The sequence below is a fragment of the Anabrus simplex genome, chromosome 11 (assembly GCF_040414725.1).
Source record: "Anabrus simplex isolate iqAnaSimp1 chromosome 11, ASM4041472v1, whole genome shotgun sequence".
NCBI lineage: Eukaryota > Metazoa > Arthropoda > Insecta > Orthoptera > Tettigoniidae > Anabrus > Anabrus simplex.
This window is the reverse complement of record NC_090275.1, coordinates 30,876,007-30,893,588: the sequence shown is the minus strand read 5'-3', so window position 1 is coordinate 30,893,588 and position 17,582 is coordinate 30,876,007.

The window sequence follows — 17,582 nt, the reverse complement described above, 5'->3', positions numbered from 1 at the left end:
GTTTTTAGGAGGTATATAAAATTTACGAATTGTAAGTGAATGACGTTAAGGATGAAGCATGAGATGTATCGGGAGATGAAATGATATTCGCCTTTCGATATGTAGAACAATACACCTGATAAAGCGTACACAATGGACCAAAACGATACTAGAATAATTATTTCTATAAGAAGATAGCGTCGCTGCCAAGTATAATTCTGGTCGCCTTGAAACAATATCTTTCCATCAATGAAATACAGTGCCTTAAATACTCTATGGAATGTGGCAGGATGCACAAAGTTGTTCATCAGTATGGAAACTATGACAGCTAATACTACTCCAATTATATTAATATTTCTTATAATTTTAACTAAAGTTGTCTGTTCACTGGTGAAGTGAAATTCCACTTCACGTTTCCCGTTATACACCAGACCAAAGAATAAAGTTATTGAGAGAACAACTGCCCATATGGAACCAACTTTAGAATTACAAACCTTTTCTTCTCTGTTTTGTAAAGAAGAATATTTTAGGTTTATCAAACCAAAGATTCTCGATACGTAGTACATAGGTTTAATAAGGTAATAGATGTCTTTCTCTGTCATGTTAGTCGATTGCATCTAAACTAAAGAAAATTACAAAGGAAAAATTGTTCTCCAAAACACTATCAATACTAATGGTATCGTGATCACCTGCCTGTAATTGTAATACTGTTTCTGTCGTTTCATATAACAAGTCTGCTTACCTATAATACGATATTTAACCAACATTTACTGAACAGCTTTGTCTCAAAATTGAAGAAGTATTCGTTATTGATTTGAATGTTTATCTTTAACTAAAAGAGAAAAATCATGTCCAAATGGCTTACCCTAACCTAGTCATTGCCCTCCCCCTCCTCCAACTTAGGCCAGCGACCACTGACTGGACGTCCTGAACGCGAGGTTTCTCGCGGTATGGTAGTTAGTTCATGTCCGCTCCTATCCACCCAGGTAATGTCCACGTCCAATGTTGCGTAACTTCGGAGATCCCACGAGATCAAACTATTAAAAATGGCTTCGCCGTTGAATAATTATTGTTGCAAGAATTAATATTTTACAATGTTGTTCAATCACCTTTACAAAGGACATTATAGTGCATTATATATATCTTAAGTTCTTTCAATATATTTAATTACAAAAAATATCGAAGTTGCTTGATTTCCTTTCGACTTCATTGCAATATTTGCTGGAATAATATACTGAGATATTACCATGAAGTGTATCACAGCATCACAGAATTTCGCATATTATTATTGCTTGAAGTTTTCAATTGTTTAACTATTATCGAGTTCCATCATGATCGTATGCTTATATTTTAAGTTCCCCACTAGTGTATGCTTGAGACAAATAATTAATTTAATAATTTCAAGACTTAAAGACTTTAATTGTTGTACGACAGTATTAGTCGCATGTTTTTGAATACTAAGAGGTGTGCTTAGCAAAATGAAAACATATCTTGGAAAATGATGAGAATAGTTTCGTATAAGGTGTACAAAAATTTACTAAACCATTGACACTGAAAACGGTCGGTTCACTTTGGTGTATGTGTACACATTTATAAGATTAGAACTGGAAATATCATGTGATGATTTCGGAACACTTTCTGAAATATCACTACCACAAAATGTATTGCAAATATATAACTTACTACTAATCACAATCATTTTCACTGATTTTATGTTCAGACCTGAGACGAAAAAGTTTGAAAGTTTATTACAGGTAACAAATAAAAACCCAACAGATAAAATTATGTTACAAACACCAGGACAATTTTTTCACCTCAAAGATCACTGACACAATCAGAAGCAATAAATAATCACAGTATTGTGTACAAAGACATCCCTACGACATCTTCAGTTACAACACCGTTTGATTAACTAACAGTTGCACAAGCTTGTTTTACGAAATATTGCAAGAGAACTTTATGAGTACTCCGGTTTGACTGATACAAGATACTGTGTGGCTTGTATCATTCATCGAGGATGTTTTTTGTTTTGCACTGCTTAACACAGAACGTAAACGAGACTCCGAATTAGGAAAATTGTGGTCGTTTGAATTGTGCGAAGTCAACTACCTTATTAACATTTTCACATGAAATACGAAGAACAAAATGCACAAGAACCTAAGTGTAAGTACTCTGGAATATTCTATTTCCTTCAGTAATTATGGAATGATAAAATCTTTCGTATTACTCCTTTTACCTTCAAAACAACACATTCATACGATTTCTCACGTGGTAGTTACATAAACAGCCATTGCATATTTGAAATGAATTGCAGAATAATTATTAGACTATTCAAATAACTGGCGTGCTTGTAATATTTTGTTCATGAATACTGTATCTGAGAAATTAGAGTTTCAACATTTAAAAATTATAATACACTTCAAATTCACTCTTGGCCTTGCATCTCCATGAAAAAAAGTGCAATATTTGAGACACTTTAGTTATGCTGTAATGTAAATTTGACAATTTTGAGACTTTTTACATAAACTGCGTTACTGAGCAAGAAATATTGCACCTACTCTTCAATATTTGGAATACGTTGTCTTTCCTTCCATAGATCGTCGCTTCAAAGTCACAGTAGGAACGCATTGTTCCAGCAACAAGTGCACTGGCATAATTAATTAATCAGAGGAAGTGCTAAAACATCAGTCACACTTTTTCATAGTGTTCGAGAAGGGTTGAAGAACGTTCAGGGCATTTTTAACCAATTGCATGTGTTACATTTTGGTCTCAAATTGAATGTTAACGATTTTTCAGTCAGATTACTTAAAGCGGATCTCGTTTTTCTTCCAATGCAGTGAATGTTCCATGATTATGGTGAGAAGAATTTCTATATAATGCATCATAATAATTTTAATTCTTATATTTCAAATTAATTACGAACTGTGGAAAGATGATATTTTATACGATGTCTTCATAAGGCACTTTACAACATTTCTACTCAATAGTACTGTATTCTGCATACAAAGGAATCGTTTATATCCTGGTCACGAGATGGGTTACTTAGACCCTTACTGTAACCACTAACCACTCACTACTGAACGACGCAGAATTATTCCTTATGATATCTACGTGTTACACGACAAAGTAATACAAGACGCTGAACTACGTACTGCGGATGACGCTATCAAATAAAGGGAACTCCGTTAGAAAGAATCTAAAGTCGATATTCACCACACTGATTAAATGATATAGCTGAAATTTCATCTTCCGACATTGTAAACTCTTTAAGTTGTGACATTAATGGATTAGTTCGTACAAACACCATGCATATAGCAATCCAAATAATGGGAAGGGTGATATAATTGATCACTTAAGTTCTGACATTTCTCAATGTGCCATCTGTCGGGCATAGCTATTGAAATGTTCATATGAACTGTCAACTACGTATGGAGCGTTTTATGGCTCACCCATTTAATTTCTCTTAAGGATTGTCAAAAGTCACTTCTATTCAGTGTAATATAACAATAGTTTATTTCCCAAGTGTCTTAAATCCACCTTAGCATTTCTGAGATATTTAAATTTAAATGTTTGTTTTTGGTGTCACTTTAAATTTAAGACACGAGTAGTAATAACAAAGTGGAGAATAGCAGGTGCTCCATGTCTCCGACTAGGACCAAAAATTAGGGTACTAACATAGACCGTCTAGCGTTTGCTGATGATATGTCACTACTTGCTAAATCCATCTCGGATCCACAGAAACAGATTGCTATACTGAAAGAGCAAGCAGCAATAATAGGACTTAAAATCTCATCTGAAAAATGTAAATGTATGATAAATATATTCAACACACAAAAAATGTTTATAAGTGGAGCAGTAAAATTCGTCATTACTTAACAGTGTTCAAACCTCAAGCTCTTTATGCTTCAGAAACGCTCAAAACCATCATGAAAATTTAAAGGAACAATTAAAGATTAAAGAAAAGAAAATCTGAGAAATATCTTAGGGCCAAGAAATAAAAATGCAAAACATTACCCCGAACCCAACTGGGAAATATATTTTAAAATATATGAACTTACTGATACAACGAGACTGCGACGAATCCAGTTTATAAGCCATTTGGGAAGAATGAGTAACACCAGAGTTACTTATCAAATACAAATTTTTTTGCAATTCAAAGGGTCTGAGATCAAAAGGGTATAATCAAGTAGAGAAAGACCTGACGGAATTAGGGTCACTAAATCTGCAGGATAGAAATGTAATCAGGAACATTGTTCACACAAGGGGATTTGAGGAAGATGAGAAGAAACCAACACGACGTACTTGGTTGGAGGAACACAAATTACAACAATCGATTAAAATTAAGAACTATTTGGCAAGGAGAAATGCTCAACAAATGTTGTTTCAGCGTGGTCCTAAGTGACTCATTCGCGCACAAAAAGAAGAAGAAAAAAACACAAATGGAATTTTCGTGTTGATTAAATAAAAATTCAAACCAAGTCTTGCCTGAAAAGTGTTATGAATGAACATATTCCACGACTCTCTAGTGTAACAGTTAGTTCTATTAGATACTGTCTTCGGAGGCCTCATCCGACTCGTTGGCTGAACGGTCAGCGTACTGACCTTCGGTTCAGAGGGTCCCGGGTTCGATTCCAGGCCGGATCGGAGATTTTAACCTTAATTCGTTAATTCCAATGCCACGGGGGCTGGGTGTATGTGTTGTCTTCATCATCATTTCATCCTTATCATGACGCGCAGGTCGCCTACGGATGTCAAATAGAAAGACCTGCACCTGGCGAGCCGGACCCGTTCTGGGATATCCCGGCACTAAAAGCCATACAACATTACATTTCGGAGGCCTCGTTTTGATTCCCGGTACTTCAACAAATTTAATAATGCCAAGAGGGCTGCTGTGTGGTTAAAATGATACATGCACCTGACCTCCTTTGAGGGTGTGCCAGAAAAGGAGCTCCGCCACATCGCGATAAGCATACGAATTGTCTTTACTTATCTAAACAATATGATTTTTGAACCTTAGAAATTCCAGATTCACAAAAGTCCGTGGAGGCCGACTTTCATACTGAAGGTACTATTTGCTCTTTTTTCTAAGATGAACACTGTCTTAGAACTGGTTACTCACTGTCCTTCTATCCTAAACACTTCTGAAATTATGATATTTTCTTTTCACATGATAACATATATCTTTAAGAAACCTTTCCTTCAACGACAGCACCCTTCAAGCAACTATTTGAAATTCTTTCTCCCTTCCTGGTCCTTTATGTGCAGTTGAACGCCCACTATTCATGTCGAAAAAAATCAATGAAAAGAACGTAATATCATGAAAGATCTGCAGAGGGATCCATATAAACCTGAACTACTTTAATGGGTCATAACATTTAAAACCAAACCCCATGGCACTACACCCCTTAAAGGGCCTTTGCCTACCAAGCGACCGCTGCTCATCCCGAAGGCCTGCAGATGAGTCATAACATTTGAATCAATAAAATAGGACACATGTGCAACTTCGGGAGATGATAATACACAATTGGGAGATCACATACATAGCGTACATACATACTTAAGATAAGATGAAGTCCGGTAATCCGGGGGCACAAATGTTTTGAGATTATTCGGTTAGCAAAGACACTGGTTACACTACTTTGTTGGGAGAGTCCTCAGAGAAAATGTTGAAAGAGCCCACCACGACCATCCATACATAACTGTACTCGTTTCACCTCATTCTACGACGTTTTGAGATGTGTATCCTCGCCAATGTTGCTTATTTCGTGTCTAATGGCCTCACGGAGTTCAGCAGTTGTCTAGTTGCTAGTTGCTTTTACCGACACAGATAGGTCTTATGGCGACGATGGGACAGGAAAGGGCTAGGAGCGGGAACGAAGCGGCTGTGGCCTTAATTAAGGCACAGCCCCAGCATTTGCCTGGTGTGAAAATGGGAAACCACGGAAAACCATCTTCAGGGCTGCCGACAGTGGGGTTCGAACCTACTATCTCCCGAATACTGGATACTGGCCGCACTTCAGCAGTTGTCTGAGGTCTATTCTTGTATACTCTGTTTTTAAGATACTCCCATACGAGAAAGTCGGGTGAGGTTAGGTCAGGTGATCGGGCGGCCCACACATTTTTGGAGATTATTCGATCATCAAAGAAACTAGTTACAAGTTGCATGAAAACTTTAGACGTATGACAGTTTGCTCCATCTTGTTGAAAATAACCTTCTGTCAGTTCAACTTCATCCAGATGATCCATACATGTATTGAAGATGCCCGTATAAGGTGCAGTGTCTTCATTCGTATCAAAGAAAATGGGAGCAGCAATCCTGGAAGCTGACACCGCGCACCATACTCCCACCTTTTCACTATGCAGTGGTGTTTCGTGGGTGATATGAAGATTTACAGCCTGTGATCTCACAGATTAAACCACGCCTCATCTGTAGACCGATTTATGGGGAGAATATCTGGACTTTGAATGATAAACCCCTGAAACTATCAGCAATAACGCATTCGTTTCTCATGATCTGCTTCTTTCAATGCTTGTATCATATCCACTCTGTATGGTCGCAACTCTGATTTCTTCGCAGCTCTCTGGCATGTGCCATATGAATTGCCTCTCTCCTGGCTCAATCGACACTACGATTTCTTGGGAGAGTTCTAGAAGCGTCCTACACTCATTCTGCATTCACTGTCACTGTTTGGTACACCAGTTGCCTCCAGATTCCTTACAATCGCTAAAATTGTTACCTTTGTTGAAACTTCCTGCACACTGAATTCTCTTCGGAATGCCCGTTCTGTTGTAACTAATTATTCTTTCTTCCAATAAGTTTTCACAATAAAAACAGGCTTTCGAAGTGTGTGATGCATCTTTCCGTTACGACTGCCAGCTAAGAATTGCGAACGAATTGTTCATTTGCCAACAGTGATCGTTATTGTCACGACAATCAATAAACTTGTCAACAATGGGCAGCGGTACTGATTCTCGCAGAGCCACTGAGAGCATTAAAATAAATTTCCACTTTCTACGGGATTTCAGAGGGAAATTATGATCTGTTCAGTTTTACATGGATCGCTCTCTATTTTTAAACTTGTACAAGCACAATTGTCTTTGTGTAAAGGACCCCATACACGCGCAAACTTCTGGAATATTTACCTGCACAGATTTGCCTCCGGGAGGTAAGTCGGAAGTATGCAGTTACTCACACACGCTCAGACTTAATGATTATTTACCGAGGAAGATGAATACGACGCGCTCGGCTGTTTTCTGTCTAAGATTATGCTTCGGATGGTTGGTACGGATTGAAATTAATTAGATAGTTGGTATAGAAGATGAGTTGTTACTTGGACATAATGTAGCGCTCTGCACGAAGAAGACGCGCAAAAAAAGAAAAGAAAAAGGATTGCAGTTTCATATTTGTAGGTTACCATGTTTATATTTTCCGCCGCACTCTGAGATAGCACTTTCGTCGCAAAGTCTCCGGTTGAATTCAAACAGCGCCAGAATGTCGGCAGACTTATCAGCCATACACACAGAGACATGTCTGAAGGAACTGGTTTATGCAGACTTCCCTCCGACTAAGTCTGCGCGTGTATGGGGCCCTTAACGAATAACATATTAGTAGAAACACAGTAATCGTAAAGAGGCACCTACTGCATGTCATCAATAATTTCGTTTATCCAGCCAAATTATTGCTACTCCATACGAATGACAAAGATCTAGAACATACTCAACTGCATCAGAAGGTGGGAAACTTCTTTCAGAACTGACATCTTGTTTTAGTCCAAATTCACATAAAAAAAACTTAAGCCTCTTGGAAATAAAATATCACCTATAACACTATATGCAGAATTAAGTAATGGACCTTGCGGCAACATATGTCGATATCGTTTATGAATAAGACTTATTTTCTGAGCAGAACTTCTTGTCGAATATTGGATGTGACCAATGCTTGAGGCCATTCCTTTTGTTAGTTGTCGAATCTTATGACTTCATAATAGGGGGAAGTTATTGATTATAACCACTAAAATTTTGAACACTGAACACATCAGCACATTCAAATATAACATAGAATTTAAATATCACTTACAGAGGAACTAAGACATAAAAGTAGGCTTTATCTGCGCGAATCTCGATAGCTCTTTCTCGCAGTACTGGGAAATATTTTTTAAAGAAGCCCGTTTTGGAACGCTTCGCATATATTATTTCTGAATTTTCGGCAGTGGTCACAAACTGCCTACGGGATACTGGATGGAGGTACAATTTTATGCTGCAGGGTACTCCTTTGAATCGGGAAACGTCTTGTAAAAATAGAAGACCCTATACAAATGCTTGGACAAAGAACGTTCCAAGATATTTTGCCCTTATGAAGGAATAATGAATTCGCCTACTGACGGAAGCTAAGAGGGATTAATGGGGACCAAATATCTTTAATAATAGAAAATTTAAGTAACACATATTTTTTGTACTCTTATAGAATGTATTCGTCCAGTTTAGCCATGACAAATGTAATATACAAGATATATTTTCTGAATCATAAAAATATATGCTAAAATGCCCTGGTAAAGCAACGATTTTCGAAGGAGAACTGATAGCAAAATATAATTCAGCTCATGTGTTTGAATTCGCTACCGTTCATTGACATATTATAATCATTGCTTCTCTATAGAGGGTTTCATTTTAACCAGGGATAGTTTCTCGATGGTAGATTTGGTTGACAGAGGCCCTTGTGGCATGATACGATTCAGTTATCCGTTATGAGAACCAAGAACGTGGTTACAGCCCCAAAGAATGCACACAGAACATTCAAATCCAAAGTAAAGAACGAATATGCTGTGAAATATAGTCTTGTATGTAGTAACTGTATTGAAAATGATTTTAGTTCCCGTTTGCAAGGTTCGCTAATACAGTCTTGTAGGAGCAGATCCGTCACAACTGATGCAGATTTCATTGCTTCTGAGCTTTTCAAAGAACAGACCAGTGTAATTGTTATAAGCTGGAAGATGCTGAGCGAATCCCAGGCCAAAACTATGACTACTTCAAAGATACTTCCCGTTATAGTTCCTGTAATGACACAGATCAGAAATCTAATATCAGGCAGTAGACACATAAATACTGAGATTAAAAGCACGAAGATAGGTAAATTGTAGATAGAATTCACTGTCAATGCAGTATCGTACAGTTCTTTGTGGATTTCCTTCAAGGCTGATAAGGAAACCTTCTTAAATTTTCGTGTCCGCTGAGTGGAATTTTGTGGTCCATTGATAAGGGAATGTACACATCGCATATAATTCAGTTGCTCTACGTCTGTGTCTGTATTCTCATAGCGACAATATTTGTACGTTTCAAGATGCTGGTTTACAAGGGAAAATCTCGTTTTTAAAAGGTATATAAAATTCACGAATTGCAAGTGAATGAGGTTAAGGATGAAGCATGATATGTATTGGGAGATGAAATGATATTCGCCTTTCGATATGTAGAACAATACACCTGTTAGAGTGTAAACAATGGAGCAGAATGATACTAGAATAATTATTTCTATAAGAAGGCAACGTCGTTGCCAAGTATAATTTTTATTGCTTTGTAGCAATATCGTTTCATCAATAATGTACAGTGCTTTGAGCACCTTCTGCAGTGTGGGAGGATGCACAAAGTTGTTCATCAGAATGGACACAATGGCAACGAAAACTATTTGACATATCCTGATATTTCTTACAATGTTAACTAAAATTGTCTGTTTACTGGTTAGGTCATACTGGACTTCACGTATTCCATAGTACACCAGACGAAGGAATAAACTTGTTGAAAGAACAACTGCCCATATGGAACGAACTTTAGAAGGACAAACCCTTTCTTGTCTGTTCTGTATATAATATCTTAGGTTTGTCAAACCAAAGATTATCGATACATAGTACATAGGTTCAATAAGATAATAGATGTCTTTCTCTGCCATGTTAGTCAATATACATTTACATCAAAGGTAAAATGTGAAGTTTCAAAATCAATAATTATCAGTGTGTATTATTATTATTATTATTATTATTATTACTACTATTAGTTTGAAAGTGTTATTGTCGTTTCATATTACAAGTCTTATTAACTACTACACGGAACGTAACTTACGTTCATTCATCGCTTTGTTTTCAAAATGTAACACATATTCACTATTGATTATCAACGTTGTATCATTAACTAAAAAGCCAGAACCGAAGGCCAAGTGTCTTATTCAAAGATAGTCATTGCTTCTGTTTAGCCCAGGGACCATTGACCAGACAACCTGAGCCAGTGTTTACCTATGGTAGAGTGGCCTGTTCCTATCCGCTACTCCTTTAGTCCACCGATCCATGCGGGATGAGGTGTTTGAAAATGTCAACACCGTTATTGTGGGGAAGGTTGATATATGGATATTAATTTAAATCAATTCTAACCTTTCCAAAATACATATTCATTATATGTGCACATTATATCCTCAGTTGCTTAAATATTTAATTACAAAAAATATCGTAGTACTTACTTGCTAGTACTGTTTACCGGAGTAATATACCGAGATATTTCGATGTAATGAATAGAACATTACTTCACCATAGTATTTCACATGTGTTTTTGTTGTGTCATATTTTCAATTATAATTTTATTATTACCAAATTCAATCATTATCATATGCTTATGGTTTAAGTAGGTACTTCTGTGTGGATATGTCATGAGGTAAAGAAATTATTATCAATAAGTTTGTCTTTTATTCCTTAGATCGTCGGTTCAAAGAGACGTCCCGTCGAGGCCCAAGATAAACAAATTCATCAAGCAGAAATTGCACTGGAAAAATACACTATTCAAAGTAAGTATTGAAGAAAAAGCCAGACGGTTTCACGGCGTTAGAGAAGGTTTGAAGAAATTTCAGAGAATTTTTAGGCCAATTTCGTATATTTTTCTTGGGCTCAACTTATACGCTAACGATTTTTCAGTCAGAGTTCTCAAAAAGCACTCGCGTAATTTTTCGAGTACAAGGCATGTTTTATGATTCTGCTGAGAAAGACTTCTATTTAACGAATCATAATATAGACTTCTTATACTTCAAAAGTAATTACGAACAGCCAGTGTCATCCTACGGCGTACCTTTGTCCACTTTGAATACTTCTGCTCCATAGTACTGCGTACAGGGGTATCGTCCACATCTTGTACGTGAGACGGTTTGCTATGTCTCTAAATCCTAACTAGTCGCTGCTAAAAGACGCGGAACTCTTCCTTGTAATGTCTATTTGTTACACGTCGCAGTAATATAAGACGCTGAACTACGTGTTGGAAAGGACGCTATCGCACTAAGTCAAAGAGACTAAAGTCGATATCCATCATAATTATTAAATTTCATCTTCTAACACAGTGAACTCATAATTGTGTAACATTAATTGATTACTTTGAAACAACATCATGAACATAGTATCATGCATATAGCAATTTAATTATTATAATGAGAAAGGTGGAAAATTGACCGCTGGGACTCCTAATTTTTCCAAGTTTCATACATTGGGCAGAGCTAGAAATGTTAATATAAATTGGTAACTAGTATGGAGCATGTCGGAGTTCACCCATTTAAGTTCTCTTGGGGATCGTCAAAACTAATTTATAATCGGTCTAATATAATAACTGTTTATTTTCTATGTGTCCTAAATTCACCTTAGCATTTCTGAGATGTTGCCAATGTTGTGTTTGATGTCATTGTAAATTAAAAACACAAATACTTTAAAATAAAAAAAATACCGGTAATGACAAAGTAAGAAACGGAAATTTCATGTTCTTTAATTCAAAATTCAACCCAAGTTTTGCGTGAATAATGTTAAGAATGAACATCTTACACATCTCCGTTCTCATCAGTCAGGACTATTAGCTGCTTCTTCGGAGGCCTCGTTTCGATTCTCCGTACTTCCAGAAATTTAAGAATGGTAAGTGGGCTGGTGTGTGGTTAAAATGATGCATGCAACTGAATTCCAGAAGGAGTTCGCCGCGAAATAGCTGCATCACCTCGGTTTTTGAAGTTCAGAAATTCCAGATTCAGGAAAGTCCGTGAAGGGCGACTTTCATAATGCAACTACTGAAAATTTCTACCTAGCTGTTTGTTCTGTATTCCAAAATTATCAATGTCCTAAACACTTCTGAAATTATACTTCTGAAATTATACTGCAATAACTCCATTAATCCTCCACGGATTTTCGTAAAAGTTGGTAATTATGTAGGTTCTTTTTTTTCTTTTTTTTTTGCTAGTGGCTTTACGTCGCACCGACACATATACACTGACTGACAGAGCAAATGCAACACCAAGAAGGAGTGGTTCGAAAGGGATGAAAGTTGGGAACAAAACAGAGACGGCACGGACGAATAATTGATGTTTATTTCAAACCGATATGCAGGTTACACAATGCGCACGGCATCGACTCAGTAGGATGTAGAACCACCGCGAGCGGCGATGCACGCAGAAACATGTCGAGGTACAGAGTCAATAAGAGTGCGGATGGTGTCCTGAGGGATGGTTCTCCATTCTCTGTCAACCATTTGCCACAGTTGGTCGTCCGTACGAGGCTGGGGCAGAGTTTGTAAACGGCGTCCAATGAGATCCCACACGTGTTCGATTGGTGAAAGATCCGGAGAGTACGCTGGCCACGGAAGCATCTGTACAGCTCGTAGAGCCTGTTGGGAGATGCGAGCAGTGTGTGGGCGGGCATTATCCTGCTGAAACAGAGCACTAGGCAGCCCCTGAAGGTACGGGAGTGCCACCAGCCGCAGCACATGCTGCACGTAGCGGTGGGCATTTAACGTGCCTTGAATACGCACTAGAGGTGACGTGGAATCATACGCAATAGCGCCCCAAACCATGATGCCGCGTTGTCTAGCGGTAGGGCGCTCCACAGTTACTGCCGGATTTGACCTTTCTCCACGCCGACGCCACACTCGTCTGCGGTGACTATCACTGACAGAACAGAAGCGTGACTCATCGGAGAACACGACGTTCCACCATTCCCTCATCCAAGTCGCTCTAGCCCGGCACCATGCCAGGCGTGCACGTCTATGCTGTGGAGTCAATGGTAGTCTTCTGAGCGGACGCCGGGAGTGCAGGCCTCCTTCAACCAATCGACGGGAAATTGTTCTGGTAGATATTGGAACAGCCAGGGTGTCTTGCACATGCTGAAGAATGGCGGTTGACGTTGCGTGCGGGGCTGCCACCGCTTGGCGGCGGATGCGCTGATCCTCGCGTGCTGACGTCACTCGGGCTGCGCCTAGACCCCTCGCACGTGACACATGTCCCTGCGCAACCATCTTTGCCACAGGCGCTGCACCGTGGACACATCCCTATGGGTATCGGCTGCGATTTGACGAAGCGACCAACCTGCCCTTCTCAGCCCGATCACCATACCCCTCGTAAAGTCGTCTGTCTGCTGGAAATGCCTCCGTTGTCGGCGGCCTGGCATTCTTAGCTATACACGTGTCCTGTGGCACACGACAACACGTTCTACAATGACTGTCGGCTGAGAAATCACGGTACGAAGTGGGCCATTCGCCAACGCCGTGTCCCATTTATCGTTCGCTACGTGCGCAGCACAGCGGCGCATTTCACATCATGAGCATACCTCAGTGACGTCAGTCTACCCTGCAATTGGCATAAAGTTCTGACCACTCCTTCTTGGTGTTGCATTTGCTCTGTCAGTCAGTGTAGGTCTTATGGCGATATGTAGGTTCTAATACCTGCTACACGGTGATGTAGTTCAAATGATTGTACCATTTTTATTAAGCTAGTTATTAACTACAGAAGGAATGGAATATTGGAAGTGACGTAATTTGTACTTGACTGGCCAGCAGCGAGCTCACACCAAGTTCGCTAGCAGCGGTCGGTTCTCCTTGCGCGCATGTTGTAAGTTCATGCTTCAAGTACGGACGCTAGACCAGCGTTCCTGTTTTAATATGGAGCGTGTCAGAGCTCAGCCATTTAATTTTAATTTCTCTTGAGGATTGTCAAAAGTAATTTCTATTCAGTGTAATATAGTAATTGTATATTTTTCAAATGTCTTAAATCCACCTCAGCATTTCTGAGATGCTAAAGGTTTCTTATGTTTGATATATATGTAAGTTTAAAACGCGAATAATTTAAATTTAAAAACTTTGTACTAATAAAATAAAAATTTAATTTTCATGTTCATTAATAAAAATTAAAAACAAGTCTTTCCTGAACGTTGTTAAAAATGAACATCTTACACGTTCCGTAAGTAAGAGGCAGTACTATTAGCTGCCTTCTTTGGATGCCTGGTTTCGATTCCAGACCAATGGGGGTTAAAATTCCTGACCCTGCCGGAAATCGAACCCGGGGCCCCTGTGACCAAAGGCCAGCACGCTAACCATTTAGACATAGAGCCGGACATTGTAGAGGTAAACAAAATAATAAGAAACATTTTATCATGCCGGAAGATCCATAGTTATCATAGTAGATTTTGGTTCAGATGATCCCGGGTTCGATTCCCATTCGGGTTGGGGATTCCAACTGCCTTCAGTTAATTCCTCTAGCTCGGAGACTGGGTATTTGTGTTCGTATTAATACACTTCTTTATTTGCGTCAAAGACATCACACTACAAACTAACACAGAAATACGCAATAGTGATACATCACTCCACATTTGGTTGGTGCCAGGAAAGGCATCTGGCCATAAAATTGGGTTAAATACATACAAATTGCCGACGTAAGGTTATTCGGAAATGGTCAGAAAGAATAAGAAGATGAAGAAGATGAAGAAGAAAGGAAGGGGGAAGTTTATATGGTTGGAGCAATATTCATCTTTAGGAAAGTTCAAGAAATATGTGTTTGAATTATTATTATTGTTGTTGTTGTTGTTAATTCTCCAAGGAAGACAGCCCTATTTTACCTACAAATATGCTAGGGCTATCGTTTATAACAATACTATAAAGGGCGATCAAGAAGTTTCCGTTGAACGGTCGTACAGTCCTGAATCGGGATGGTAATCAGTCAAGATCACCGTGAGCATTGTCCTGCTGCGTGAGAAGTCGTTAACCGCCTCTGTACATCCTCGTCCGACAGCAAGCAGCTGTCCTTTAAGGCCTTTATCAGGGGACCGAAAGCATGATAATTGCATGGAGAGGAGAGAGATGGAGAGAGATCAGGACTATAGGACGGGTTTTCCGTAATGGATGAGGTTGGCCTCCCAGATCGACCGGCGTCTTGTGCCGTAACGCGACCCGCATGGAACTTGGTGCACCATTCCACAACGGTGGTTTTCGACAGACATGCTGCTTCATACACAGTCTTCATTCTTCGGTGGATGTCCATTGGTGTTTGTTCTTCGACAACCAAGAACAGAATAACAGCCCATTGGTCCTGTTTGGACGCATTTGGTAATAACTTCGCCATAGTTCACTGGCCGCATTCAACGCACGCACCTCGGCACGACACGACTGCCACATTAATCCCTTTGCCTACATATCCGTGCTTATTTACGCGCATCGGAGTTGCGCTACGTTGCATGTCCGCTGCAGCAACGCCCTCAAACGGAAACTTTTTGATCACGCCTTATGTATGAAAGGTTATTAATACACTTGTTGAACACAATTCTGCATAGGAATATTACACAATACAATGGATTTATTTTGTCTGGCAACATTAAGGCCTTTAGGCCCTCTCTTCCATATAACCAGAAAATACAGTATCTACATGTGCAAAATTAAAATAAATACACTTACAATTGAAACATCTTGCAACTACTAAACAATACAATATTAGGATAAAAATAAAAAGTAAAAATAGGAAAATATAGGAGAATGGTTGTGATGATGATGATGAAGATGATTATTTACACAATTATGATATGATTAGCTAATTTCTATTAACCTTGGTAATAGCAGTGGGATTATATAAAGTGTCTATAGTTTGAGGAAGGCTAAATCTACAATATTTCCATAACATAAGAATAACAATTTAGAACTTAATCTACGTATTACTTAGTAGGAAGTGGTGATAAAGTTGCCTAAAACTAGAAGGTGAGGCTCCTCTGACAGAGATGGGTAGTGTATTCCATTATCGTGCCGAAGAAAGAACAAATGCGTTTGTGTATCGTATGGTGCGGTGAGGTGGAATAGATAGGAGTGAATCAGATTTTGAACGTGTTCCGAAACTGTGATTGGATGGGAGGTGGTAAAATTGACAGTACAAGTAGATATTACAAATATTTCAAAACATTGTCCCAGAAGCGGATAAAACATTTTCTAAAATGTTTTTGAAACACGAAAGATAACTTATTTTTCAAAAAATCTGTTTCCTAGGTGTATTTGTAGCTACGATGTAAATTTATTTTACAAATAAAAATATCACATAAATGCATAATATTTTTATGTAATTTATTAATTGCATAAGAATTAAAACCTTGTTCCGCAGCTTAGATAGAAACTGTTTTAGAAAGACCTACAGAATACACACTTATCACAAGGTTCAGCACAGCGCTAGCGCATCGTGAAATCTACATTATATTTAAAAACTTAAGCACAAATTTAGATGAAGAACTTTGGTCTTGTATTTGAAGGGCTTCATGGAGTTTGAGGGTGTCTCTCAAGAGTATGTTTAAATTATATTTGTTAAGAAGGAAGCCGTATTCTTCAGTACCGCTTAATATAATTTTTGAAGCTTCAGTTTGTCGAAAACATTAATCATAACCAATTTGAGTAGTGTATAAATTTTTATCTGTATGTTACTGTGTTATATGTGTTTTTTATAATTAGTGTTTTAGAGAGACTGAAAAGCTTTGAAGCTCTATTATGCGATATTTAATATTTTATTATACTCTCAGTGACTTTAGTTAAAATACAATAAGAACCACCTAACATTTAATATATGTATTAAATAGGCATTGGAATAATTTCCTGTAAATTTAGAGCATATGTTGAATGTTACTATACCAACATTTCACTCAACTTATGAATTACAAACATTGAAAGTCATGGATAAAACATTCAAATAAGGTCATTGACTGTTCAGCGTACTGGCCTTCGGTTCAGAGGGTCCCGGGTTCGATTCCTTGCCGGGTCGGGGACTTTAACCTTGATTGGTTAATTCCTATGGCCCGGGGTCTGGGTATTTGTGCTGTCCCCAACATCTCTGTAACTCACACACCACACATAACACTATCCTCCACCACAATAACACGCAGTTACCTACACATGGCAGATTCCTTCCATCCTCATCGTAGGGTCTGCCTGACAAGGGCTACACTCGACTAGAAATAGCCACATGAAATAAATATTGTCATCGGTACTCTTCTACTTCATTTCCATAATCTGTCTTCAAATTGAAATAAGAGTACTGATGCACTGGAGCTACGAAGTTTATCACCAATTGCATGTTATGAAGTTTAGCAGTTTTGATGAGTCTCCCATTGGATTAGCCTACTTCTCGTTCATAAATACACGTGCTAGTTTTGGGTGAATTTATTTTGGCATTCTGGAAGTTGATAGTCGTATAATGGCTTATATCGATGTACGTTTGAATATTATGATCCCTTAGTTTACGAAACTGATGAAAGAGTTCTTTCTTCTCGTCTTCTGCTATATATGTAGTATTTTTAACAACACCG